Raw genomic sequence first — 27,671 nt, 5'->3', positions numbered from 1 at the left:
GAGTTCATTCAGGTAACTTGCATATGATAGACCAGGTTCACCAGGTTCTGGAATTTCATGTCCTTGACTTTTGAACCACTCTAGATCTTTTGCTAGAGCACCAGCTCACTTCATCCATGTATTTTTTAATTCTGTGTCTGCAACAAGAGCAACAACTCATAAAACGATTCCAATCATGGAGAAATGAGTGACAAGCAAAGCCTACATGTTGGCCCCTTACACACACACACACAGAGGAAGATGATGGCAAAACAAGGTCGTAGATTTTTTGGGGCAAGGCGTAACAGGCCCAGGATGAAGCACTGCTTGATTTTGAATCATTGAATACTGCACACCATGAGAATCCTGGCACAGCAAGGGATGAGAGCTCTCCATGGCTTGGAGGAGCTCTTCCAGGATGATGGTGTTACGATGCCTGGCAACAAGATGGGAAACAGTCTGTCTAGTTGCATCTTGGGTCTCTAGCAGTGCGGGTGACCTGTATGTGAGTAGGAGATGAACGGCTTGGACGTTGTCCATTCTACAAGCAAGGTGGAGGGCGGTCTCGCCTTCAGTATTCTGGGACAGCAAGAGTGAGGGGGTGGAACTTTTTGTATGGTCAAGCAGCATTTGTAGGATACGGCTGTTGAAACAATCAGGTCTGTGGCTAGCATGATGGAAAACAGTCCACCCAGCTGCATCTCGATGATGAAGAGCATCAACGTGGATGGCCTGCAGCAGAGTGCGGGTGACCCTTCCTTCTCCTTGGATCACGACTGAAAACAAGGGCGTGCGCCCATTGACATCCTCCTTATCAAGCAGCGTTTCCCCAAACTCTTGAACTAGGCATTTGCAAGCATTGACATTTCCATTTTGGGCTGTGCTATGCAGGAGCATATGATGGTCAGCTCGTTAACGAGGTAGCAGCCACGGCCGATCGGAGTTGCTGGGGTGAGTCAAAATGGCTCAGCACAGCTTCAAAAAAGCCGTTGTCTTTAGTGAAGGGTCGTGTAGCGGCCTCTGAAGGGAAGTTTGTGTGTTGCCACATTCAAGCTAGAGCTTACCTTCTCTTGAGACAACAACAATCCACAGGCACCTAAGTTGCCTTTCCATGCTGCAGCCATGAGAGGAGTTGTGTCCCATCTGTTGGGTCGTGCACACCATTGCTGAGCTGCTAGTCCTTCTTTCTCCCAAGCTCTTGATCGCAACAATGCATCCAGCACATGCACTACATTCTGAAATGATGCCAACCCTCTCACCGCATGCGTGAAGATGTTGCTTTCCTCAAAGTGCACAAGATGTAGCTTCACAAGATGATCTCATCATCTGCCATGACTGTCCTCAACAGGAGTTAAATGTAATAGCTCTGAGAAAATCAATAAGAGTGACAACAGATAGTCATGCTTATTGCTCATCAACAGCATCGGAGCTTGCAGAGCTGCGGAGTCAAAGGCATGCATAAGAATATGTAAGCACATACTTTGAATAGGTCAATACTGCAAATAAGCAGTGAGCCTAGCGTGTCGACACGATGGATCGGAAATGGCTAAAGAGAGGCAAAGAAATTGCGCGGTTTGCTTCACGAACTATACTTGAAGGTAAACTTGTAGAGTTGCGTTGAAATTGACGCATGGAATTTGGAAGCTGGGAACTCCAAGGTATGGGGGAGAGAATGGGCGGCAGACAAAAGGGGACAATGGAGACTGGAGCATTGAATGAAGCGAGAGCACACGGGACTGTTGTAGGAAGATGATCTTACTGGCAGCCTGTCGAAGAGTGCACATGTCGAGGATCCATTGTCTTGGAAAAGGTAAAACGGTTGACTGTCTTGAGCAGATGCTAAAAGAAAAGAGGAAATGGAATCCCTCGAGCTTTTCGGTTCTCTGGCCGTCAGCTATAGTGAAATGGTGCGAGATCTTGTGCAAGTACGCTAGCTTATTACTTGATCCTAGAGGTGTAGTATGCATGGAGCTAAAAAAAGAGCTAATCTTGGACGAGAACACACCAAGACAAAACGCCCATCTTGGAGAAGATGACAAGCACAGTTTTCACAGTGTTCACACGCACGTTTTTGGCATGAATTGGTTCTTGGGGTGTATTTTTTACGTTAAGTAGAATATAACATTATGCTTTTGTGTCTTAAGTTTGCATTCAAAAGAGAATTTTTTTCTTTTATTGTTGGGCATAACATGGAAAGATAGACAGGAGCCTTTTTCTGGGAAACAAGCATCATTTTTTGTTTTTGGGAAGTATCATTAGTACTCTTTAAGTAGTAAACTTTAATTTGTCTCTTTACTTTGAGTAGTTTTGCGTTAGCCTTCATTTGTTGAGCATGAAATTAGTAGATATGAAGGAAGCTATTTAACAAGTGGTGGGTTCAGTGATGGATTCTAAAGAGAGTTCGAAAAATAAATGAAGACAAGAAAAAGAGCTCACAGTTGGAATCCTTAGCTAGGTGACAATTGAAGTAGAGTCTTGTATAGTGAGTTTTAATATTGTAAGCTTGATACAGAATCTTTAAGGAAGGAGAGAGAGAGAGAGAGAGAAAGAGATAGAGAGCTGTAGCTTCTTCAGTAAGTTACTTCATGTTCATTCCTTTGAAGAAGGCTTGTGTTAACTACATATATAATGTATGCGTGCACGTGCGTGTGCATGTGTATATGTATACGCATGTGTTTTTTTTAAGTCTATTACGTTCATAACATATTCCTTGCTAGTAACTACTTATAATTGAATAATAATGTTTGTTAGCGATAAATAATTAGTAGAAATTTGATAGTAGCATTTACTAACAACAAAAGAACATAGTATAATTATGTTTTTTTAAAGTGTATTATGTTGATAACATATTCCTTGCTAGTAACTACTTATAATTGAATAATAATGTTTGCTAGTGACAAATAATTAGTAGAAATTTGATAGTAGCATTTACTAACAACAAAAGAACATAGTACAATTATATATCTATCAATCAAAACTAATTGATTGCTTACATTAACAAAATGAATTTATCTTGTTTTGTTTTGATTGATGTAAGAAAGCTAGGGGGGGGAAAAAAAGGGTGAGAGAGAGAGAGAGAAAGAGAAATCTATCTTTATATTTACCATTTAAAGCTGGATGATGGCTTGCTTGTGCTGGTTGGAATCAATACGCTTTGAATTACGTACATATTTAAATAGTATACAATCACAATCGGGTGATAACTCGCATTTGCTGGTTTGAATCGCCTCGTTATGATTTAGTACGCACAACAACACGAAGCAACTATAGACGCGCTTGGTAGACGCGCAAAATAGCGGGCGCGTCTATAGGCGTTGCTTTAGTAGAGGAATTATGAGCGCATCTAAATGCGCGTCTAAAAGCTCATCTATTTGCACGTAAATTACCGCGTCTACGTGCGCGTCTAACCTGAGAAAATATGGGCCTGTCTAACATCCCGTTTATTAGCGCGTCTATTTGCGCGTGTATTAGCGCATTTATTTGCGTGTTTACACTGAGAATCAGACGCGCATTTAGACGCGTAAATAGACGCAAACCAGAGAATATAGAAAGTGAGATTTTGGTATACATCATCGCTTTCCAAACATTGCCCATGATTACCAAAGCACATAATTTTTTGCAAGCCCACATATACAAGAATTAAGTGAGATGAGGAGAATGAGACAATATGTAAAATAGTTTTGCCAATATCAATTATGGGGCTACGGTTCAATCTCATCCTCAATGAGATCAACCCTTGCCAAACTATCTACTTCAAAATCCAAACAAGTGTTTAGATCTACAAATACATTCAACCCACTACTACTTGTGCCACTCATGTGCTCATCGAAATCAGCATCTCGAATGGTAGGCTCGTCCTCATGGGTAATGGCCTCAATATCTGTATCTCCTATCTCATGATCATCCTTCTCTCTTGTATCATGATCATCATCATGTCCATGGCCATGATCATCCTCCATACGCTCCATATTAGTAAATGTACTATACATCACTTTGGAACGTGGCATAATAGGTATGACATGCCACCATCTATCATTATCCACCATTGGTTGATAGACAACCTAATTCAAACACAAATACAATCATGTTACTTTTCTTGCATCAAATATTTAAAAGCGAGTATTTTTATATGTGTGCACAGTACCTGTTCACATTGTTGCGGTAGTACTAGTGTGTCCTTCCTACTTTGCCAAAACTTTGTGGAGTCAATAGTTACAAAGCCACTTGCATGGCATTTGATTGTTGCATTAGGGCCTCTTTTCACCACGTCCTTAAACCACTTTACATCCAAAACATACACAAAGAAGCGTCGAAAGTCAAGCATAATAATATCTTGGATTATGCCACAATAATCATCCATGGCTCCATTGGCTCCCTCAAAGCTAGCAATGACGCCGCAATCTTGTGTGTTTCTCTTATCATCAATCCGTTGTGTTCGAAAATGCTTGCCCTCACACCATATAGCATTGAACATAGTACACTACACCAAGAAAAAATCAATTAAATAAGCAATCTAAATTATTGAAAGCTCCTAACTTATGCATAACATTCTATATACCGACCTTGCTCATGCATCCCCTAGCATACTCCCATTCTTCCATTGTGATATGCATCCCCTCGTCTTTCTCTGCTTTCTCCATTTCATCAAGTAGCCAATCCACATGAATATCCTTTGGAAGTGCTCTTAGATGCTGAGGATATGGCACACGAGATCCGTGGTGTGTACGAAAGAGGGCCCTTTCTTCTTGTCTTCTTGCCTTGGCATCCTCGTATCTTGTCACCCATCTTTTCATCACATCACTATTAAGCACGCAAAAGAGGTTGATACTATTATGCAACTCCGTGTCTATTACTTTGTTATGTCCTTTCCCTTGAGGCACAATAGAGGTCATCCTTAGGTCTTCATCATCTCTCCATAGTTGTGGGAGAGAGCTATCCACATCAACAAGAAACTCAAAAATATATACAAGTGACTCTTGTACCAACCAACCCTCGGCCATGCTACCTTCGGGTCTTGCATTTTGTCTCACGAAGCCCTTCAAAAGCGGTTGATACTATTATGCAACCCCGTGTCTATTACTTTGTTACGTCCTTTCCCTTGAGGCACAATAGAGGTCATCCTTAGGTCTTCATCATCTCTCCATAGTCGTGGGAGAGAGCTATCCACATCAACAAGAAACTCAAAAATATATACAAGTGACTCTTGTACCAACCAACCCTCGGCCATGCTAACTTCGGGTCTTGCATTTTGTCTCACGAAGCCCTTCAAGGTCTTCACGAAGTGCTCGAGGAAGAACAACCATCGTGCATGTATAGTACCGTCGAGGTTGGTAGTTTATTCTCCCTTGGAAGCATTTTACACAATAGCCTGCACGTGGAGACCATAAATAAGGAAAAGCATTCGAGTAATTGACCCACTAGCATAATTCACCATGTTTGCAAAATCGACTTTAAAGCTTACTTGAGTAATGCATTCAAACTTGCATTGCTCCATCCATAGATGGTTTGCAAGTTTAGTAACTCAAGGGAGGCACGTAGAACAAAGAATGTGCACCCCTCAAATAGTGGAGTCGATGCTGCAGTAAAAAGATCATCCTGCTCCATGCTATTATCCCTCCCTTGATGGACATATAAATCCCGCACCATATCATCAAACACTTCCTCCTCCACGGCTTCATGAGGTAATGGCGGAGGGCTACTATCACCATCACTCCATGCATCCGTAACGGTCCCTCCTGAAGATCCCACCTCATATCGCCGATGCTTCGCCTCCTCACGACGGGCATAGGGTAACATATGCGGGTGTGGCACTGCATCCTGTATCAAATTAAAACGGGATCATAACTCAAACATATAAACACCCATAGGTATCTCAATCAACCTTAACTTACAAACCCTTACCCTGTTTACGGTCACATCCCATTCTCCATACTTTGAGATATGATTGAGTGTAATCCTGCGTGCACGATACATGTTTCCTCGACATCGATCACACAGACATTTGATTTTTTGCTCCAACCACATTTCGCGATGGTGGATACGGAGGGATTCATCCTCACTGGAGCTACTTGTTGAAGATGAAGACATCCTACAAACAAACAACCCACCAAATTTGCTCTTCTTCAAATGTTTAATTTAAACTCTGTGGCGCGTCTATAGTCGCGTCTAAAAGTGTGTCTCAAATCGCGTCTAATGGCACGTCTAAACACGCGTCTACTCTGTGTATTTAGATGCGCCTATAGACACGCTATTAGACGTGACTATAGATGCGGCTTTTAAACCTGCTTTTCGACGCGCCGCTCGCTTTGCTTTTCTTCACATTACTTATACTTCGCACGGCTTGCTTCCTTCTTTATTAGCAGATCCATAGTTTCGATGCTTAAGAGGGAGGCTCCCATACTTGCTTCCAAGCTTACACTCAAGAGAAAGGCACCCACACTTACTTATAAGCTTAAAGGAGAGGAGGACGAACAAGGAGGAGAAGCAACTTTGAAAAAGAAAGAAGAACCTTCCATACCTCTATCCAAGTAAGTCTTTTTGCAGTTGATCTTGTTTGGAAGTTTGCTCTCTCCAGATTTGTACTTTCTCGTATCCAAGAAGCACATGATCTGGGTATCAATGTCACGTTTTTGTGTTGGGCGCAATGTCATTTTCTACTTTTTAGAAATCCTGTCTATCGGAGCACGTCTATAGGTGCGTCTAAAAGCGCGTCTACAGGCGCATCTAAACGTGCGTCTGGCTTATTGCAGACACAGACAGACGTGTCTATACACACTCTGTTAGATGCTCTATTAGACGCTCTGTTAAACGCGTTGTTAGACGCTCTGTTAGACGAGTTGTTAGACGCTCTGTTAGACGCGTCTATAGACGCGCAGATCAGACGCGTCTATAGACGCGCTCTGGTAGTAAGCCTCTCTTCCCTTCCCCTTTCTTCTCAGCTCATCAGTAATAGATTTTTTTCCTTTTTTCCAGTTCAACATGTGGCCAAGAAGCGCTTCCAGCTCACCTGATCCCTGGGAATCTATTTGGAAGGACTCATATAACCTTTTAGGGCACCCTCCTAGTCCTGCGGAGTTATACGGGTATATGACGGGTACTCTAAACACTCCCCAGGAGTCGACACTACAGACTCCAAGCCACCCCACACTGCCTGAGATCACCCCAGCAGAGTCAGCACAGCCGTCTTATGCCCCTTCCCCCGTACCGTCTTATGTCCCTTCCCCCATGCCGTCTTATGTCCCTTCTGCCATCCCGTCTTATGCCCCTTCCCCCATGCCGTCAGGAGGTCCTTCTGTCTCGGCGAGCCGTCGACGTACTCCTATGCCGTCGAGACTCGGTTCTCCAGCTACGAGTGGTCAGCATAGTCCCGTGCAGTCCCCAGCTACGAGTGGCTAGCGTACGAGCTCGACACGACAGGGTAGCAGGCATAGTAGTAGGGAGAGCGGTGGGGGATGCATGGCACAGTGCTTTGGGCCATGTGGGGGTGGGGAGGATGATGATTCAGATGATTTAGACGTGCCTCTGGGTGATGGTACGATTTATTATGACATCACTTAGACAGGAGGCATCTTGATGGATGCGCAGGGGAAGGACATCATGGCCTTCATGCGCCCTGTAATTGCTAACAATTACAGAGATTGCTTTATCCACTACAAAGACCACCCAAAGAGGTTGGCTGATGAGACCCTCGCTACTGTTCGCTCTAGCTATCCTAACCCCCCCAATCGCCAGTTCACAGATAAATGGGGGAAGTCAAAGATTGTTACGATACTTAGCAATAAAAGATCTTCGCTTTTAAGAGGCAGGCACTAGCGGAGCTTGCCAGGCTTGAGGCAAGTCAACCACCAAGGGGCCCGCCCCACACCACTCACAAGCGTGAGTGGAAGAAGGCAATGAAGTCAGCGAGAGAGGACCCCAGTCTGCAGCACATGGAGGCACGGAGGATCCAGATGGAGGAATATGGAAGCGCGCATTTTGGAGCAGGGGGTGTTGAATCATGGGAGGCCCAATTTGTAAGTATCGATCTCAAATTATATTGCTTATGTAGTTTATTAGGAGGTTGTTTCTTTGTACTAATCCCTCCGCAAAGTGTGCCGCAGTCATGCAGCTTGAGATCGTGGGCAGATACCCTACTCCAGTGGAGACAGCCTACCACTGCCACCATCACAGAGGAGATACATGGAGGCACTTCTATAATGATGGGTTGATTACTTGGGAGCAGTATACCTGAGCTACTGGAGCGGCCCCCTAGGTATTTGAAAGTAATTAAATAATGCCAAAATTATAAGTAAAGATTTGATTTTTCATACATTGATATATGCTGTCCCTTGTTTACAAGCCCTGCACAAGACGATGAGGAAGAGGAGGAAGGAGGCGCAGAAGGGAGCGCAGAAGGGAGCGTGGAAGGGAGCGAGGACCTGGAGAACATAGATTAGTCGTATAAGTAGTGCTAGCTACTCTTTTTTGTACTTAAAGCCACTGGCTTGGCTTTGTGCCTCTTGTATATACACTCCTCTTATTTTTTGTACTTGAAGCCACATGACATGGCTTGGCTTCGTGCTAAATGTATATACAAGCACTTTTTGAGCTTTCAATTTTATTGCGTTTTGGAGTTGTAATGTTTTATTTGGAATTGTAATTAAAATGCGGTTGGCTGTAAGAATTGAATTACACAATGTGGATATGGGATTCTTGTAACTATATAGCATACACAACATACACAGTATTCTGTAAAATTTATAAAAAAAATAATAAAGCGCGTCTATCAGTGCGTTTAAAAATGCGTTTATATACGCGTCTGTCTGTTTGACTTGTGTCTATATGTGTGTCTATAAACACATTTATAAGCGCGTCTATTTATGCGTCTGATTGCGCGTCTATACGCGCATGTGTCTGATATATAGACGCGCAATTAGTCGCGGGTCTCTAGATGCGAAAATAGACGTGCAAATAGATGCGCCTGTAAGTTTTTTATTTAGTTCATGAAACGCATCTGTGCGCGCGTCTATGGGTGCTTTGTCTTGTTGTGACAGACGTATATATATACATGTACATAGGTGCAAATAGAGCTGATTGTTATGTGGATGATGGCTCGTTCCTACTGGTCGGCTCATCTCGATAATGATCTTCCCAACCGGATGTGTGATCATAAACGATGATCTAGATCATCTTCGTTATGTGATGCTGTTGCATGTTTTATGTTCTAAGCTATACTAGCTTGATGATATCTCCTTAACTAGTAATTAGTAATTGGTGTGAGTTTCACAGTTTCAAAGATACATAACTATTACATAGTATACATGCAATTTATACTATTATTAAATATCTAGTACTATTTGCTATAATTTTTTACATCTAATTGTATGTGCATTTTATCGATTTTCTACTTAGTTACGTAAACACACCATTTATGTATATGATATTATTATATTGTAAGCTTTCACTTGTTTGATGTTTAATGATATGCATGTTTATAGTATTAATGTTAAACTCATACATCGTTTTTTATTAATGGTGAATTCATAAATTATCTAGTTTAGATATAAATGGTTAGCCTACATATGGTATTACAAGATTATAAACTTCTGTTCATTTATTATTTAATGATGTCGATGTTAACAAAGTTAATGCTAAACTTACATATTGCTTAATGAAAGAACGAACAAACAGAAATGGAAAGCCACGATAGCAACGATATTCCTTCAACTTAATATCTTGTAGAAGATGAAGTCATTTCGCAATGGGTTGCTCAGCAATCTAAGATCATTGTACATGAAATTGATCAATTGAAGAAAGAGCTTAGTGTTCCACAACATCGACCTGAGATTATTACTCGAAAGAAGAATCAATTGCAGGATGAATTATGGGAAGGCCTTCAATATTACAAGGACCCACAGTTTGCAAAGTACGTTGCTGAAGGATCCCACTGCTCTCTGTGTCGTGCCACCGTCTTGAAAGCCTTGATTGAATATAAAGTTATCCAAAAATGGCACACTTGATCTCCCGAAACTTCAGTTGTATTATGTTTTTGTTTTCACCTTCTTTTCCTTCTAGCTTTAATCTTAAACTGGTCAAAAATGTATAAAAATAAATCTTGAATATATAAAACTTGGGTCTTTTGTAAAAGTTGAGTGCTCTTTTGTTTGTTTACATGATGGTTTTTTTCTATTATTATGATATGAATACTATATAATTGGTTTATTTAAGATTTGAAATTCACTTGCAATTTATTCATTTACGAGTTTACATAAATTCTTGTAACATTATTTTATAACTGAGAGTCCATTTTAAATTGTAGTGCTAGGATTTTCTAGAGTTATACAACTACTATAAATCTATAGCATATCTAAAAAACTTTAAAATGCTTATTTTCTGCTTAATAGATAATTTTTTTGCAAAATTGAACTTGAAGAAGATCTTGCACTTGATCTTTTAGAACTTTAGTTGCTTTATTTTTTTACATAATGTAACCTTTTATATTACATTGCAAGATTATATATGATATTATGATATTATAAGTCCCTAGTCGTTCACTATTTATGATATTATTATTAATAGTATTGATATTAAATTAACATGTTACCATGCACTCTAACGATTGCATTATACTTTAGCTAGAGTTACTACAATATGAGCAATCAGATGTGTAATCATAAACGATAATCCAGATCATCTTGATTATGTAATGTTGTTGCATGTTTTATGTTCTAGATTACACTAGCTTGATAATATCTCTTTAACTAGTAATTAGTAAATGGTGTGAGTTTTGATAGATAACTATTATATAGTATACATCTAATTTAGACTAGTATTAAATATGCAGTACTATTTACTGTAGTTTTTTACTTTTAAATGTATGTGTATTTTATCGATATCCTATTTACTTATATAAATACTCCATTTATATATGATATTATCAGATTGTAAGCTTTCAGTTGTTTGATGCTTAATGACGTAAATGTTAACAGCATTAATGGTAAACTCATGTTTTTTTTTGCTAAAGGCGAGCTTATATATTATCCAGTTTAAAGATAAATTGTTAAGCTACATATTATATTACAAGATAATAAGCTTCTCATTTGTTGTTTAATGATATCGATGTTAACAAAGAATAAAAGTCATGAACACTACGCAATTCATTTAAGATTTAAAATTTATTTACGATCTATTCATTTGGAACTTTACATAGATTCTTGTAGCATTATTTAATAACTAAAAGTCCATTCTAAATTCTAGTCGCATAATTTTATAGAGTTATATAGCTACTACAAATCTATAGCATATCTGAAAACCTTCAAAATGTTCATGTTCTACCTACTAGATAAAATTTGTGCAAAACTAGACTTGAAGAATATCTTGAACCTAATCTTCCAAAAGTTCAACTGCTCTATTTATTCATATAAACTGATCTTCAATATTATATTGCGTGAATTTTTACCTTGCTATGATATTATAAGTTTTTACTTGCTTGCTATTTAATGATATCGATGTTGCCGATATTAAATTAATATGTTACTTTGTATTCTAACAGTTGTATTAAATATACTTCATTTAAAATTACAATGGTATGAGTAGCTTTTATGATTTATTATTGATGCTACATGGTAGAATACTTATGTAATGATTGTTGATTGGTCTAGATCATCACGCAACAATGGAGCACAAAAACTCAACAAAGGGAGAGAGTGCAAAGCTGAAGTTTGAGATTCAAATGCTTATTCGTGAGTTTTCAATCAGGCATGTCATGGCGTTGACCAATGAGGAAATTAGATCTACTATAGCTAGTAAACATTTGCTAGATGGAATGCAAAAGCAAATATTTGAAAGGTTTTACATTGCTTGGCAAAAGCATGGATAGAAAATAGGACCTGAGATCCATGACACAGTAAATGAATTCTTTCCTAGAATACTTGGGGATATCACAACACAATTACAAATACTGCTTAAGGCAAAATGCTTTATCTTGCCTATTGATGGACATGATAAGTTAAACCTGTGGACAATTCTTTGGAAAGAATCACATGCTGCTATTCACAGGAAAAATATCAGAGAGAGAGGATCAAGAGGGAAAGCAACTACTAGTGCTCTTGTTCATTATACTAAGATGGCTAGTGGATATGAGGAAAACACTAATGCTGCAGACATACAAGCTCATACAAGGAAGGGCACAAATTGAACTATGTACTCAATTTGTTGAGTTGTGTTCTTCTACTATGCATTTTCCACTAGCAGCATTAACAGTTCATGAATATTTAGGTGGTGGAATAGATGGAAGGGTATACCGAGTGCAAGTTCAAGGTGTTCCAACTTTTAGACCAACGTTATCTTATGCTGGTAAAAGACTTCTAAAGGATAATGCAAGAGCACATTCATCACTAAAGACAAAGTTAGTAATGAGTGTGACACATAGAGTTGTGTGTCAAGCAATAGACTATGTGCATGACAGGGAGCTTTGGCTAAGTAGTCAATTTTTCAATGGTGGCACTATCCATGACATGCTCATGTCTCTTCCTCTATCTTCGGGATCATACATCAATTGGATAAAGAAGCAAAACCCTTTAGAACAACCATGTTTCTCATGGCATTCTACAATCACCAAGATACGAGTAAGATCGTTTTGCTAGAATGCTTTACAAATTGTAGGCACGATCACAAGTGCAATGGGTTCAGTGCACGAGCAAAATTTCACACATACTGACCGGAATCCTTGCAACTATGTTTTAGATTTTACTAGTGATGATAAATCAATAAGAGTAGGAGTCATTGATTGGGGAAAGAGTTTGCACTGGACTGAGAGTAGACCTGAACTAGATCTAATATTTGTTTCCTCAAATAGGTACCCTTGGCTCGCACCAGAATTATATGCAAGTGTTAAAGCAGGGCCAAAATATAAGGGTGACTAGTCACAGAAGTCAGATTCCTTTGTCCACAAAAGGTTCTATTTTTCAATACAAAAGGAGACGAGATGGATATGAGCATATGCGCTCTCCCATCGATTGGCTGTTTGAACAAATAGCTACGTTTATCATAGATTCTGCAAATGCATTACATGGTAACTTATATACGAGAGTTATCAAGCTCCTCATGGATTGTCACAATAGTCTATGTAATAAAGATCATGAGAAAAGAGCTACAATGAAAGAGATTCTGACAAAACTACATATGCATCATGTTGATGAGAACATTGTAATGCGACCTATAGAAGAGATGAAATCATGTTTGTAAAAGTTTTTATTTTAGCATCATGTATATATACAGTTTCAACTACTTTTATAAAATGTTTTGAAAGTAGACATTTCAAACTCTCTAAACTGTAGACTTATATTCACATTTAAGCATTCTATGTATAGAGTTTCAACTACTTTTACAGTATGTTTCATAGGTAGCCGATTCAAATTCTCTAAGTTACATACACGTGTTCCAATCTTTTATAACATGTTTCACAAAATTTTCTAAACATACTTGTATTCATTTAACCAATGCATGTACAGTTTTAACTACTTTTACGATATGTTTCATGGGTGAATAATTTAAATTCTTTAAATCATTTACATGTATTTTAATTTCAGTATTCCTATATTATATTCTTGTATTTCTATTCATATTATACATTGTGGCTTTTTACAAGTTACTTTTTTTTTAATAATGTTTTTGCAAAGTAATTGGACATTTACATAATAAGATATACATACAAAAATAACACGATGATTCATCTTTAAATTCTTATCTTGTATGTTTCATAGGTAGGTAATTCAATCTCTTTAAGCTACATGCATGTGTTTCAATCTTTTATGACATGTTTCACAAAATTCTTTGAACATATTTGCACTCACTTGAGCATTATGTGTACAGCTTCAACTGTTTTTATCATATGTTTCATGGATAAACGATTTAAATTCTCTAAGTCACGTGTACTTTACTTTTAGTATTCTTATATTATATACTTGTATGCCTATTTATATCATACATTGTGACTTCTTACAAGTTACTCTTGCTTCAGTAATTTATTTTTTGAAGTAACCGAATATTTATATAGTAAGATATACATTTTTAACAAAATTAATATATATATATATATATATATATATATATATATATATAAAAACATTCTTCCATTGTAAAATGACAGTTAAATATCATTATTTTTTAAACTTTTACTTTGTTAGACTACAACCAAGTACTAATTTTTAATTGTTGATTTCAACCTTCTTTCATTTAACTTTATACAATTATATAATTGTGTAGGATAGCAGCTATGCAGCTACACAACAACTAGTTGAAAGTTGTCAAGGTTACAGACCTCATCGAATGGATGCAAGGAGTTGCATTTGAGGGATTAATCCTTACTTGTTACCAAACATTCGACTTCAACAAAGAAAGTTCATATTTAAATGTCCGTGCTAACTTAATAGATGATGAAGGACTTGTAACAGTTACATTACAACTTGACAAGGAACTAATAGAAAAGTATGAGCAATATATACAAAAGAAATATCATATAAGAATCAAAAATTTCATTGTTTCGGGAAAAAAGACATCATATGATAAAGGAGACGCTAATATAACAATAAGAATTACATACTATACAAATATATTCAGGCTACATCCAAAGGTAATTGAGGTTAAATTCTACCCTAATACAAGTATCAAATCATTAACGGGTACATTTAGTAAGGAAACAGAGGGCACTCTCGCCATTGCTATCTTGGAAGATAGCCAAAAAAGAGACACTGACAAGACTACGATGTTCTACATCCAAGTTGCTGATGGCATGAATGAAACAGACAATGAACTGGTAACTAGCTACACTTTTGTTAAAATATTTGGTTTAATCTAGTACCAAAACTATACTAAAACTATGATGTTTTTTTCACTTTTTTAAAATTCTAGATTACCTTTTTCCACGAAACAGAAAGTGAAAGAAATTGGATGGTCAATGAGCTATGCTCAAAGTATTTTCCTATGTGCATTCTAAAAAATGTACATGTAAGTACATACAATAACAAAAGAAACATTCAATTCGGAACATCCAGTATTGTTGCTCCAATAAATGATGCTGCAATACAAGAAGAGTTGATCCAGGTAGCAAGACACTGGAAAAAGCAAAACTCTTACAGAGAAGTATGTTTTTTTTTTGTGCCTAGATACATTTACAATCAAACATTAAAACACCTTTTAATGTCCTTAAGTTTTATTAATGATGTTATTGCACTTATGTAGGTTGAAGGTGAATTCAGATTTACTCCTACAAGTAAACCTTTTTACCATATTTGTTCAAAGTGCAGTTCAAAAGTACAAATCAACAAAAACTTGAACAACGATGCTTTCTACTGCTTGAGACAAAAATAATATCACTAATGGCAAGCACCATTAGTACAATCTCAAGCAAGATCAATGTTCTCGTCGGAGACCAATGGCTTCTATCATTTCTAGGAATAGATAAACCAATCGAAACCTACTATAATGAGAACCGAGCAAGGTTTCACAAAGAAACTAATGCAAAAAGGATACATGGATGGTTCATGCTAACTAGGGCAAACACGATTATCGGATACAATAACATTGAAAGAAAGAAACAAAAAACTAAAAGTGACAACAATACAGAGAGTAACAAGGGAAAAACGAAGATTGACTAATCACAGGCTAGTCTTGAGCAACAGGATTTGTTGTCACCAAGTACCATGATTGGTGATTACTACTTGTACATGAACAGGAATATAGTCAACATGTTATTTGAAGGATAACAAAAGATAGAGTAGACCTTCATCTTTGTTTTCACCTTAAGAGTGTTTCATATCTACTTCAACATCAGAACTCTTTTCCTAGCCACATGTTCCTAGCAAAATGGTTATTGGTTTTCATTGACTCTTTATCATTGTACCTTGGTCCATCAACACAACTTGTTGAGTTGTAAGAAGTGCATTTACCATGTTTCCCAGCTACATGTTCCTAGTAAAATGGTGTTTTGTTTTCATTGACTCTTTACCATTGTACCTTCATCCATCAATATTGTTTATTGAGTTGTGAGAAGTAAATTTACCATGTACATACACATTTTCTTTTAACTTAATGCCATTCAAATTTATACGTTGTGCTATTTTCTTTTATTTTTTTACTAACTTGTCATTATTCTAGCATTCGATTCTAATTTAAACAACCTGTTATACAGTAAAATTTTAACCGCATTACATCTTGTTCTTTTTTGTTGCCTTCAGGTTCCAAATAAAACTATACATACAAGCCATGGATAGAATAGACAGAGCTCTAAGCCTACATGGCTTACATTACCCCTCAAATTACAAGTACGTACCTGGTAATTGTTTATTTGACAAATATACTTTAAGCTTTCTAATGGATTTTAAGCAATCTGGTCCAAACATAAGTAAAATCATAATCGATAGTTTCCTAGTAGCTCTTAAAAACTAAAAGCACGATGCAATCACATGCATGCGTACTTTCTTGACACTTGATGTACTTTCAAGTTTACATGGAGTATATACAAGAGAAGAATACTTTCACCGTATGCGATTACCAGCTTCAGCCAATGGATTACGGGGTGATCATTTCTGCATTTACTAGTCAGCAACATGTTTTTCTTGTTCAATCACGGTGTGGTCTTCAACTCACAGAAAACCATATATTACATATACTGACAAATGCCATGTTCCTTCCTTCAACATTTTATACAATGACCAAACTGGACATACAGGACACTTCGAGCCGTTAATACATCCGGAACACTCTGTACAAACAACGTGCGAAGATCAAAGCACAACACAACTGGACATGCAATTAGCAAAACACAATCTATAACGAATCCAAGAATATGATTATATAGATGGAGATTCGCTTTTTGATAGTATTTCTTACTTGCTTGAAAAACGTTTTACCTCTCATCAGGTATGCTTTGAGGCTATTAAACAGTTACAACAACTAATACTATACAGTATTCCTTTGACCAAGAACTTTTCAAGTTGCATGAAATTAGCACCATGAACGAATACTACATCAACATGTCTAAAAGTGTTATTGATGGTGGTTTAAAAGGTGACTTCTTCATGCTACATTGGATAGTAGAGTGGATACAAAAAAACATAATACTCTGGTCACATGCAACAAGTCAGCCATTTCATAAACCCTAATCTAGAGAAAATGCATTTAGTATACTACAATACACAGAAAATTAACGGTCACTATGAACTAGTAATTATTAAAAATAAAGTGAAAAGAAAATTTAAAATTTTCAAAAAAGATAAAAAAATACAAATTTGTAAAGTTCGACAAAATAAAAAAGTAGAACATGAGAACAAAGATCCTAACAACTATAACAATGTAACACCATGCTAGAATACAAATACAAGTGTACCATAGTAGACAAAATATTACATGAAAGACGATTAGTAAGAGTACCAAACTTTAGCTACAATGTAGGAGATTGTCTTTTTGATAGTATCTCTTATATGTTAAAATTTTTTTACACAAGCCAAGAAATACGAAACAAATCTGCTTCAAAATTTAAAGAAGAACTTATCCAACAAACTGAACATGCACTACAAATTGTGCAAGTACACTTGACATATGATTACTTGAACACTGTACACAATATTAATACTATTGACCAATATTTAACATGTATGGCTACAAATGGCACTAATGGTGGGTTATGGGGTGACTCATTAATATTGTATTGGATCGCAAAAGTGCTTAATATAAACATTACTCTTTGGTCTAGCTCAATAGCCCACCCAAATTTTTATACATGCAATCTTGTATACTATGATACATTTCAGAATAATGGTCACTATGAACCTACTGTGGACATAGATGCTATACAAGAATACAATCATCTCGAAAGTATCCATAAAAATTCTAAGCCACCAAGTATTTATGACAATGGGATAAATCAAGCACAAGATAAAAGAATCCGTACATCATGGAACAATGATGTGAATAATGATTTATTCTCTTTATTTCGACAAAACCAACAATTGTCCAAGTTACAAGTATGCTCAATGTTTTTAAAAGAACACCCACAATTAAGCACAACACCCTACTTCGCTGTTAAACACTTACAATTATATGTACTTCGAAAAGAGAAAAAACTTGCAAACACAAAATCTTTAAAGCAAAAAAATATCCAAGAAACATGCATTGAAAAACTTGAACCGAGCTTGAACCTTGGCTTGATATCATTCATGACTGTGACCAACATGCTGTTATGAATTACTTGAAGAAGATTTTAGACTGTCCTATACATGCTTGCTTTTGCTGCAAACGGTTGTCATTTTCTTTTCAATTAAAAGAGAATTCCTCAAAAGGAATAGATATCCTTGAACGTGAATTGCAAATGCAACTGACATGCAACGAAAAAGAAGATGCAAAAATTTGCATTGAATGCTACAAGAAAACCCAAAAAGAAAAAATACCAAAATACGCATCACCATACTGTATCCAGATGCAACAAGAGTTGCTAGAAATCTCAAAGTTGAGCGAACTAGAAGAAAGACTAGTTGCTCCTCGAAACACATTTGGCCAAATACACCAATTTTTGAACTATGGGCAATACTTATTAAAAGCTAGTATTATTAATCTGCCTGCAAATACCAATATTATACAAATTGTACTTCCACAACCAATAGAACATGCAATGACAATAGGTGTGGCAATAAAGCGTAAACTTGAATACAAATCAATTTATACAAGTGAGTACATTCAACCATATAATGTCATGAAAGCTTTACACATTCTTACACAAACACCACTTTATAGAAAGTACAAAGCTAAGATCTCAAATTTATGGATATCACAATTTCATCTAAGTTATGAAATGAACAACCCAAATCAAACACACGACAACCACTAAGATAGCGATGATAATATTGAAATCTCTAACGAAGAGGCCGTTGATGCTTGCACAGATACACTTGTACATGGTTTCATGGACTCAGGTGAATTTTTTGACACCACATCTAATATCATAACAATAGCACCTTCACAAGAATACCATCCACTTGGATTTTTCAACCCTGTCTGACATTGTTGCATTTTATAATTACAATGAGAGCTTCAAAAAGCTAAAAAAAGAAAGAATCATAAGATCAATAAAATACAATAGAAACCGTGACCCCGAAAACCACTACAGAGAGATGGTCTTACTACATTTACCTTTTCGAGGAAACGAAGAAAATTTAAAAGGTTCACATATAACGTGGAAAGACCTCTACAATCTCCACATTGACAGTATAACAAATAATGTAAAGAAATACACACTTGTTTACTGTAACAAAGAAGACTCTAGCTGGAATAACTTTGAAGAAAATGCCCATCAATTGTCAAAAGACAATGATGCTTCATAAACTCAACACCAACCGACTTTCATGAGAACTATATCAAGTTAACTAATACTGCAAATGTTGAGTTATATAACTTAACCTACAAAGAAGATAGCAAAAAGGCTAAACAAAACATGCCACTGTACCAGTTACTAACACCAAAAGGAGTTGCTCTATCGTCAGATGAGTACTACAAACAAATAAGACAATTAAATCTACAACAGTGGCAAATTCTCGATGACATCATGTTTAACTTACCAGGAGGAAGAGCAAATACATGCATTCATCACAGGAGGAGCCGATACCGAGAAAACAACTCTATTAAAGGTACTCGTTGAATTCCTAACAAGAAAATTCAATTCACATAAATACGCTGATCCATTGAAACTGAAAGTCCTGAAACTAGCATACAGTTGTAAAGCTGCATACAATATAGATGGCATGACACTACACTCAACTTAACATATTCCTATCGACCAAAGAGAAAAGTCACAAATACCGGATGAACGATTAGATGCACTCACAAAAGCATACTTTGAACTACAAGCAATAGTCATAGATGAAATATCCCTAATAGGAGCACGGATGCTTCCAGCACTAGATAAGCGTTTACGCACAATGAGCGCACAATTAAACACACTCGACATCTACCATTTGGTGGAGTACGTGTTTTCTTTTTCGGTGACTTATATCAAATCCCGCCATGTGATGGGTGGATATTCACACGAGAAGGTATACTACCTACAAACAACTGGATAAAGAATTTCAAGTACTATGAACTCTCACAAGTTATGCGGCAAACTGACACCGAGTTTGTGAATATCCTAAACAAATTTCGGGAAAAAAACAAACACAAGAAGAAATCAATACAATAAACAAAACATGTTTCCATCAACCTCTAGATGACTTGACAGTACCACACTTATTCTACACTCAAAAGGCTACAAACCAACACAATAACATCATTTTCCAAAAAACCCAAGGTTAAATTCACATCTTCGAAGCAAAAAACTTTTACAGTGAACATTTTAAAACAAGGATAACGTTAGTAAATAATCCAAGCAAAACAGCTGGTTTACATAAAACGCTAGAGTTAAAGCCATTAATGTTAGTAGAACTGTGTGCAGGAAATTACGACACAACAGACGGACTGGTTAACGAAGCAGATGGCTACTTTCACGCATCAACAAAAACAGATACAAACAATCCAATTATTTGGATACAGTTCCTTCAACCACATGTAGGTGCACAAACATGAGCCCGATATACAGACTTATATACAGATTGCATACAACACAATTGGACATGCATCTTTCTTGTCTCAAAAGAGATACAAATAGGACACCACATGCAAATACAGTAATCAGGAAACTGTTTCCAATGCAAAGAGCTACAGCTCGTACGATACATCGCTCACAAGGTTTAACTCTAGAACAAGTAGCTTTCTGCCCAACAAAAGTTACTAGGCATGGGCTAACATACACTGCACTATCACGTATAAGATCAAAGGAACATTTATACCTACTATCACCACTTACGGATTCGAACTTCCATGTGGACAACGCCATCGAAGAAGAAACTAAACGACTATTGACAGAATCCTCATGGCAATTTTCAATGTTACAAATACAAGACTTCACTGCAAGTCACCACAATATATTGACATTAAACACTCACTCTTTATCGTCACACACAAACGATCTAAAAGCACATTACTTCATGGAATACAGTCACATCATTTGTTTAACAGAAGTCAACACACATCAGTTAACAACATGCTTCACTAGCAACAACAAATACAAATCTATCATAGCTCCTAGTAAACATGCAACAACACTTCTCTACAACAATGAATATACTTTAAAAGAAGCACTCATAGAAACAACAACTGACTATGACATAACCGAAACAACATTATAGGCTACCAGACACATGTTGCTCCATATCATAGCAATATATCGTTCACCTTCCAGTAACCAATCAGCTTTCCTAACAGTACTAAGCAACAAGATAAAGACAATATCAACTAATTCTGTAACCTTCATCCTTGGAGACTTTAACATTGATATGCTCACAAATAGCAAAGAACAAAGAACGCTGCAATCATTAATGTCTGCTAATCATCTAGTACTAGCAAACAGCTTACCAACAACCAATTATAAATCACTCCTAGATCATATATGGACAAATGCACCAATATCAGAATCAGTTACCAATAACATACTGATCTACTAGTCAGATCATGGCGCAATTATACTATCATACAAAACACCATCGTATATGTCTTCATTCAAAATGACACAAGAAACTTGACAATAGAAATATTTATACTTGGAAACTTGGAACTTGAATCTGAGATAGCAAGAAAAATGGACTTTCAGATTCCCATTCCTCGGTTAAGATAATCGATAAATTGCTCGATTTCTATTAATACTAAGTACATCAACAATCAATCCCTTCAAGCATGCTCGTAAATAATTCGATCGACAACCGATCCTTTCAGGTTAGTTTATAACTAACTCGGATCAATGCTTGCTTACATTATTTCCCTCTCTTTCACATCTTAACTTTTATTGAACTATAGCTACTTTTACTAAACAAGCAATTCTCTTCACTAGCAAAGTTTCGATGACACTAACCAAATCTTACTGTACTTTCCAAGAAAAAAGTCAACATCCTCCTTTTAAAAAAATAAAATCCAAACGATAAAGTCACTAATTAAAATACAGGTAAATTGCCTATGAAATCATGTATGCATTCTCTCTCTTTGAAAGTGTTAAACATTGAATCATGGCTACAGTCTAACCTACTTTCTTTTAACTTGTTCACAGGTCATAACAACGACGAGATCAACAATACTAGTATACCAGCAAAACTGCAAGTCCAAATATCGAACCCATTCAAAAACCCTATAAACAAAGCATGATCAACTTCTTCGACAACATCAAAGTTCTTACTACTTAGTCACATTATATGATTACATAATGTAATCTACAAGATTCGTCTCACTACACTAGCACAATCAAACATTTCAATATCAGGTTTTTAACGCTCCACATAGCTTATACCTTTCTTTGAGCTCCTCTTAGAAAGTTATAAATTTCCCTTTTTCATTTAATTAATTTAAATTTCCAACTCGAAAATATTCTGACCACAAAATGAGTCACTCTTCAAAATTCTTTTTATAGGACCTCCTACAACAAAAAAGGCCACAAACCCAAGCAGTAAAGTCACTACTCAAAAGACAAGTAAATTGCATAACAAGTTATGCATGGGTTCTCTCTCTGTGAAAGTGTAAAGACTTCAACCACAGCTACAATCTAACCTACTCTCTTTTAACTCATTCGTTGGTCATATCAACATCGAGATCAACGATAATAGCGCACCGACAAAACCACAGGTCCAATGAACAAAGCATGATCATTTCCTTCGGGAACATTAAAGTTCTTAGCCACATTAAATGATTGCATGATGTAATCTACAAGACCGCCGTCTCATTATACTACCACAATCATACACTTCCATATCATGTTTCTAAAGCTTCAGGTAACCTATACCTTTTTTCGTGCTCCTCTCAAAAAGTTACAAATTTCCTCTTTTTCCTTTAATTAATTATATTTTCCAACTTGACAAGGATCTACTAGAAAAGTATGAGCAATATATACAAAAGAAACATCATATAAGAATTGAAAATTTCATTGTTTTAGGAAAAAAGACATCATATGATAAAGGAGATGCTAATATAACAATAAGAAGTGCATACTACACAAAGATATTCAAGCTACATCCAAAGGTAATTGAGGTTATATTCTACCCTAATTCAAGTATCAAATCATTAACGGGTACATTCAGTAAGGAAACAGAGGGCACTCTTGCCGTTGCTATCTTGGAAGATAGCGAAAAAAGAGACACTGACAAGACTATGATGTTCTACATCCAAGTTGCTGATGGCATGAATGAAACAGACAATGAACTGGTAACTAGCTACACTTTTGTTAAAATATTTGGTTAAATCTAGTACCAAAGCTATACTAAAACTATGATGTTTTTTTCATTTTTTGGAATTCTAGATTACCTTTTTCCACGAAACAGAACGTGAAAGAAATTGGATAGTAGATGAGATATGCTCAAAGGATTTTCCTATGTGCATTCTAAAAAATGTACATGTAAGTACATACAATAACAAAAAGAAATATTCAATTCCAAACATCCAGTATTGTTGCTCCAATAAATGATGCTACAGTACAAGAAGAGTTGATCCAGGTAGCAAGACACTGGAAAAAGCAAAATTCTTACAGAGAAGTATGTTTTTTTTTTGTGCCTATACGTATATTTACAATCAAACATTAAAACACCTTTTAATGTCCTCAAGTTTTATTAATGATGTTATTGCACTTGTGTAGGTTGAAGTTGAATTCAGATTTACTCCTACAAGCAAACCTTTTTACCATATTTATTCAAAGTGCAGTTCAAAAGTACAAATCAACAAAAACTTAAACAACGATGCTTTCTACTGCTTGAAGTGTCAAAGTGATGTTAAGACGAAAATAATATCACTAATGGCAGGCACCATTAGTACAATCTCAAGCAAGATCAATGTTTTCGTTGGAGACCAATGGCTTCTGTCATTTCTAGGAACAGATAAACCAATCAAAACCTACTATAATCAGAACCGAGCAAGGTTTCACAAAGAAACTAATGCAAAAAGGATACATGGACGCTTTATGCTAACTAGGGCAAACACGATTATCGAATATGATAACGTTGAAAGAAAGAAACAAAAAACGAAAAGTGACAGCAATACAGAAAGTAACAAGGGAAAAACAAAGATTGACTAATCACAGGCTAGCCCTAAGGCCAAGTACCATGATTGGTGATTACTACTTGTACGTGAACAGGAATACAGTCAACATGTTATCTGAAGGATAAAAAAAGATAGAGTAGACCTTCATCTTTGTTTCCACCTTAAGAGTGTTTCATATCTACTTCAACATCAAAACTCTTTTCCTAGCCACACGTTCCTAGCAAAATGGTTTTGGGTTTTCATTGACTCTTTATCGTTGTACCTTGGTCCATCAACACAACTTGTTGAGTTGTAAGAAGTACATTTACCATGTTTCCCAGCTACATGTTCCTAGTAAAATGGTGTTTTGTTTTCATTGACTCTACCATTGTACCTTCATCCATCAATATTGTTTATTGAGTTGTGAGAAGTAAATTTACCATGTACATACACATTTTCTTTTAACTTAATGCCATTCAAATTTATACGTTGTGCTATTTTCTTTTATTTTTTTACTAACTTGTCACTATTCTAGTATCCGATTCTAATTTAAACAACCTGTTATACAGTAAAATTTTAACTGCATTACATCTTGTTCTTTTTTGTTGCCTACAGGTTCCAAATGAAAGTATACATACAAGCCATGGATAGAATAGACAGAGCCCTAAGCCTATATGGCTTACATCGCCCCTTAAATTACAAATACGTACTTGGTGATTGTTTATTTGATACTTTAAGCTTTCTAATGGATCTTAAGCAATCTGGCCTAAACATACGTAAAATCATAATCGATAGTTTCCTAGTAGCTCTTAAAAACAAAAAACATGATGCAACCACATGCATGCGTACTTTCTTGACACTTGATGTACTTTCAACTTTACATGGAGTATATACAAGAGAAGAATACTTTCACCGTATGCTATTACCAGCTTTAGCCAACGGATTATGGGGTGACCATTTCATTTACTGGTCAACAAGATGTTTTGCTTGTTCAATCATGGTGTGGTCTTCAACTCACATTAAACCATACATTACATATACCGACAAATGCCACGTGCCTTCCTTTAACATTTTATACGATGACCAAACTGGACATATAGAACACTTCGAGCCGTTAATACATCTTGAACACTCTGTATAAACAACATGCGAAGATCAAAGCACAACACAACTGGACATGCAATTAGCAAAAGACAATCTACAACGAATCCAAGAATATGATTATATAGATGGAGATTCGCTTTTTGATAGTATTTCTTACTTCCTTGAAAAACGTTTTACCTCTCAACAGGTACGCTTTGAGGCTATTAAACAGTTACAACTCGCATTTCAATACTTAGATATTACAACAGTTAATACTATACAGTATTCCTTTGAGCAAGAACTTTTCAAGTTGCATGAAATTAGTACCATGGACGAATACTACATCAACATGTCTAAAAGCGTTATTGACGACGGTTTAAAAGGTGACTTCTTCATGCTACATTGGATAGCAGAGGATACAAAAAAACATAATACTCTGGTCACACACAACAAGTCAATCATTTCTTCAAATAAATATCAACCCTAACCTAGAGAAAATGCATTTAGTATACTACGATACACAGTAAAATAACGGCCACTATGAACCAGTAATTATTAAAAATAAAGTGAAAAGAAAATTTAAAATTTTCAAAAAAGATGAAAAAATACAAATTTGTAAAGTCCGAATAAATAAAAAAGTAGGACATGAGAACAAAGATCCTAACAACTATAACAATGTAACACCATGCTAGAATACAAATACAAGTATATTCATACTAGACAAAATATTACGTGAAAGACAATTAGTAAGAGTACCAAACTATAGCTACAATATAGGAGATTGTCTTTTTGATAGTATCTCTTATATGTTAAAATTTTTTTACACAAGCCAAGAAATACGAAACAAAGCTGCTTCAAATGTTAAAGAAGAACTTATCCAACAAACTGAACATGCACTACAAATTGTGCAAGTACACTTGACACGATTACTCGAATACCGTACACAATATTGATACTATTGACCAATATTTAACAGGTATGGCTACAAACAGCACTAATGGTGGGTTGTGGGGTGACTCAGTAATATTGTATTGGATCACAAAAGCGCTTAATATAAAATTACTATTTGGTCTAGCTCAACAGCCTGCCCATTTTTGAAGTACACATTCGAAAATTCTTATACATGTAATCTTGTATACTATGATACGTTTCAGAATAATGGTCACTATGAACCTATTGTGGACATAGATGCTATACAAGAATACAATCATCTCAAAAGTATCCATAAAAATTCCAAGCCACGAAGTATTTATGACAATGGGATAAAACAAGATAAAAGAATCTGTACATCATGGAAAAATGATGTGAATAATGATTTAATCTCTTTATTTCGACAAAGCCAACAATTGTCCAAGTTACAAGTGTGCTCAATGTTTTTAAAAGAACACCCACAATTAAGCATAATACCCTACTCTGCAGTTAAACACTTACAATATATACTTCAAAAAGAGAAAAAACTTGCAAACACAAAATCTTTAAAGCAAAAAAATATCCAAGAAACATGTATTGAAAAACTTAAACCTTGGCTTGATATCATTCATGACTGTGACCAACACGTTGTTATGAATTACCTGAAGAAGATTTTAGACTCTCCTATACATCCTTGCTTTTGCTGCAAATGGTTGTCGTTTGCTTTTCAATTAAAAGAGCGTTCCTCAAAAGGAATAGATTTCCTTGAACGTGAATTACAAATGCAACTGACATGCAGTGAAAAAGAAGACGCAAAAATTTGCACTGAATGCTACAAGAAACCCAAAAAGATAAAATACCAAAATATGCATCACCATACTGTATGTAGATGCAAAAAGAGTTGCCAGAAATCTCAAAGTTGAGCGAACTAGAAGAAAGACTAGTCGCTCCTCGAAACATATTTCACCAAATACACCAATTTTTGAACTACAGGCAATACTTACTAAAAGGTAGTATTATTAATGTGCCTTCAAATACCAATATCATACAAGCTGTACTTCCACAACCAATAGAACATACAACGACAATAGGTGTGGCAATAAAGCGTAAACTTGAATACAAATCAATTTATACAAGTGAGTACATTCAACCATATAATGTCATGAAAGCTTTACACATTCTTACACAAACACCACTTTATAGAAAGTACAAAGCTAAGATCTCAAATTTATGGATATCACAATTTCATCTAAGTTATGAAATGAACAAAACCAAATCAAACACATGACAACCACCAAGATAGTGATGATAATATTGAAATCTCTTACAAAGAGGCCGTCGATGCTTGCACAGATACACTTCTACGTGGTTTCATGGACTCAGGTGAATTTTTTGACACCACATCTAATATTATAACAATAGCACCTTCACAAGAATACCATCCACTTGGATTTTTCAAAGATGAGGATTGCGAAGAACTAAATTTTCCAAAATTATTCTATGGCAACGAGAGAAACAAAACAATAAAAGCAAGACTCGGCTACCAAAAAAAAGCACAATGGGAATTAACAAACCAAGACCGATGA

At 36.1% G+C, this 27,671-nt stretch overlaps 1 pseudogene; it reads left to right on the top strand.

The window, feature by feature from the left end:
* The first annotated feature begins 373 nt into the window (after positions 1-373).
* Positions 374-27,671, top strand: LOC147899626 (uncharacterized; annotated as a pseudogene).

Source organism: Dipteris shenzhenensis, chromosome 8 (genome assembly GCF_047967505.1).
Source record: "Dipteris shenzhenensis isolate YYH24624 ecotype China chromosome 8, Dip_SZ_1.0, whole genome shotgun sequence".
NCBI classification, from domain to species: Eukaryota; Viridiplantae; Streptophyta; class Polypodiopsida; order Gleicheniales; family Dipteridaceae; genus Dipteris; species Dipteris shenzhenensis.
Note: the sequence above shows the minus strand (reverse complement) of the source record. Positions and strands in the feature narration are given on the sequence as shown.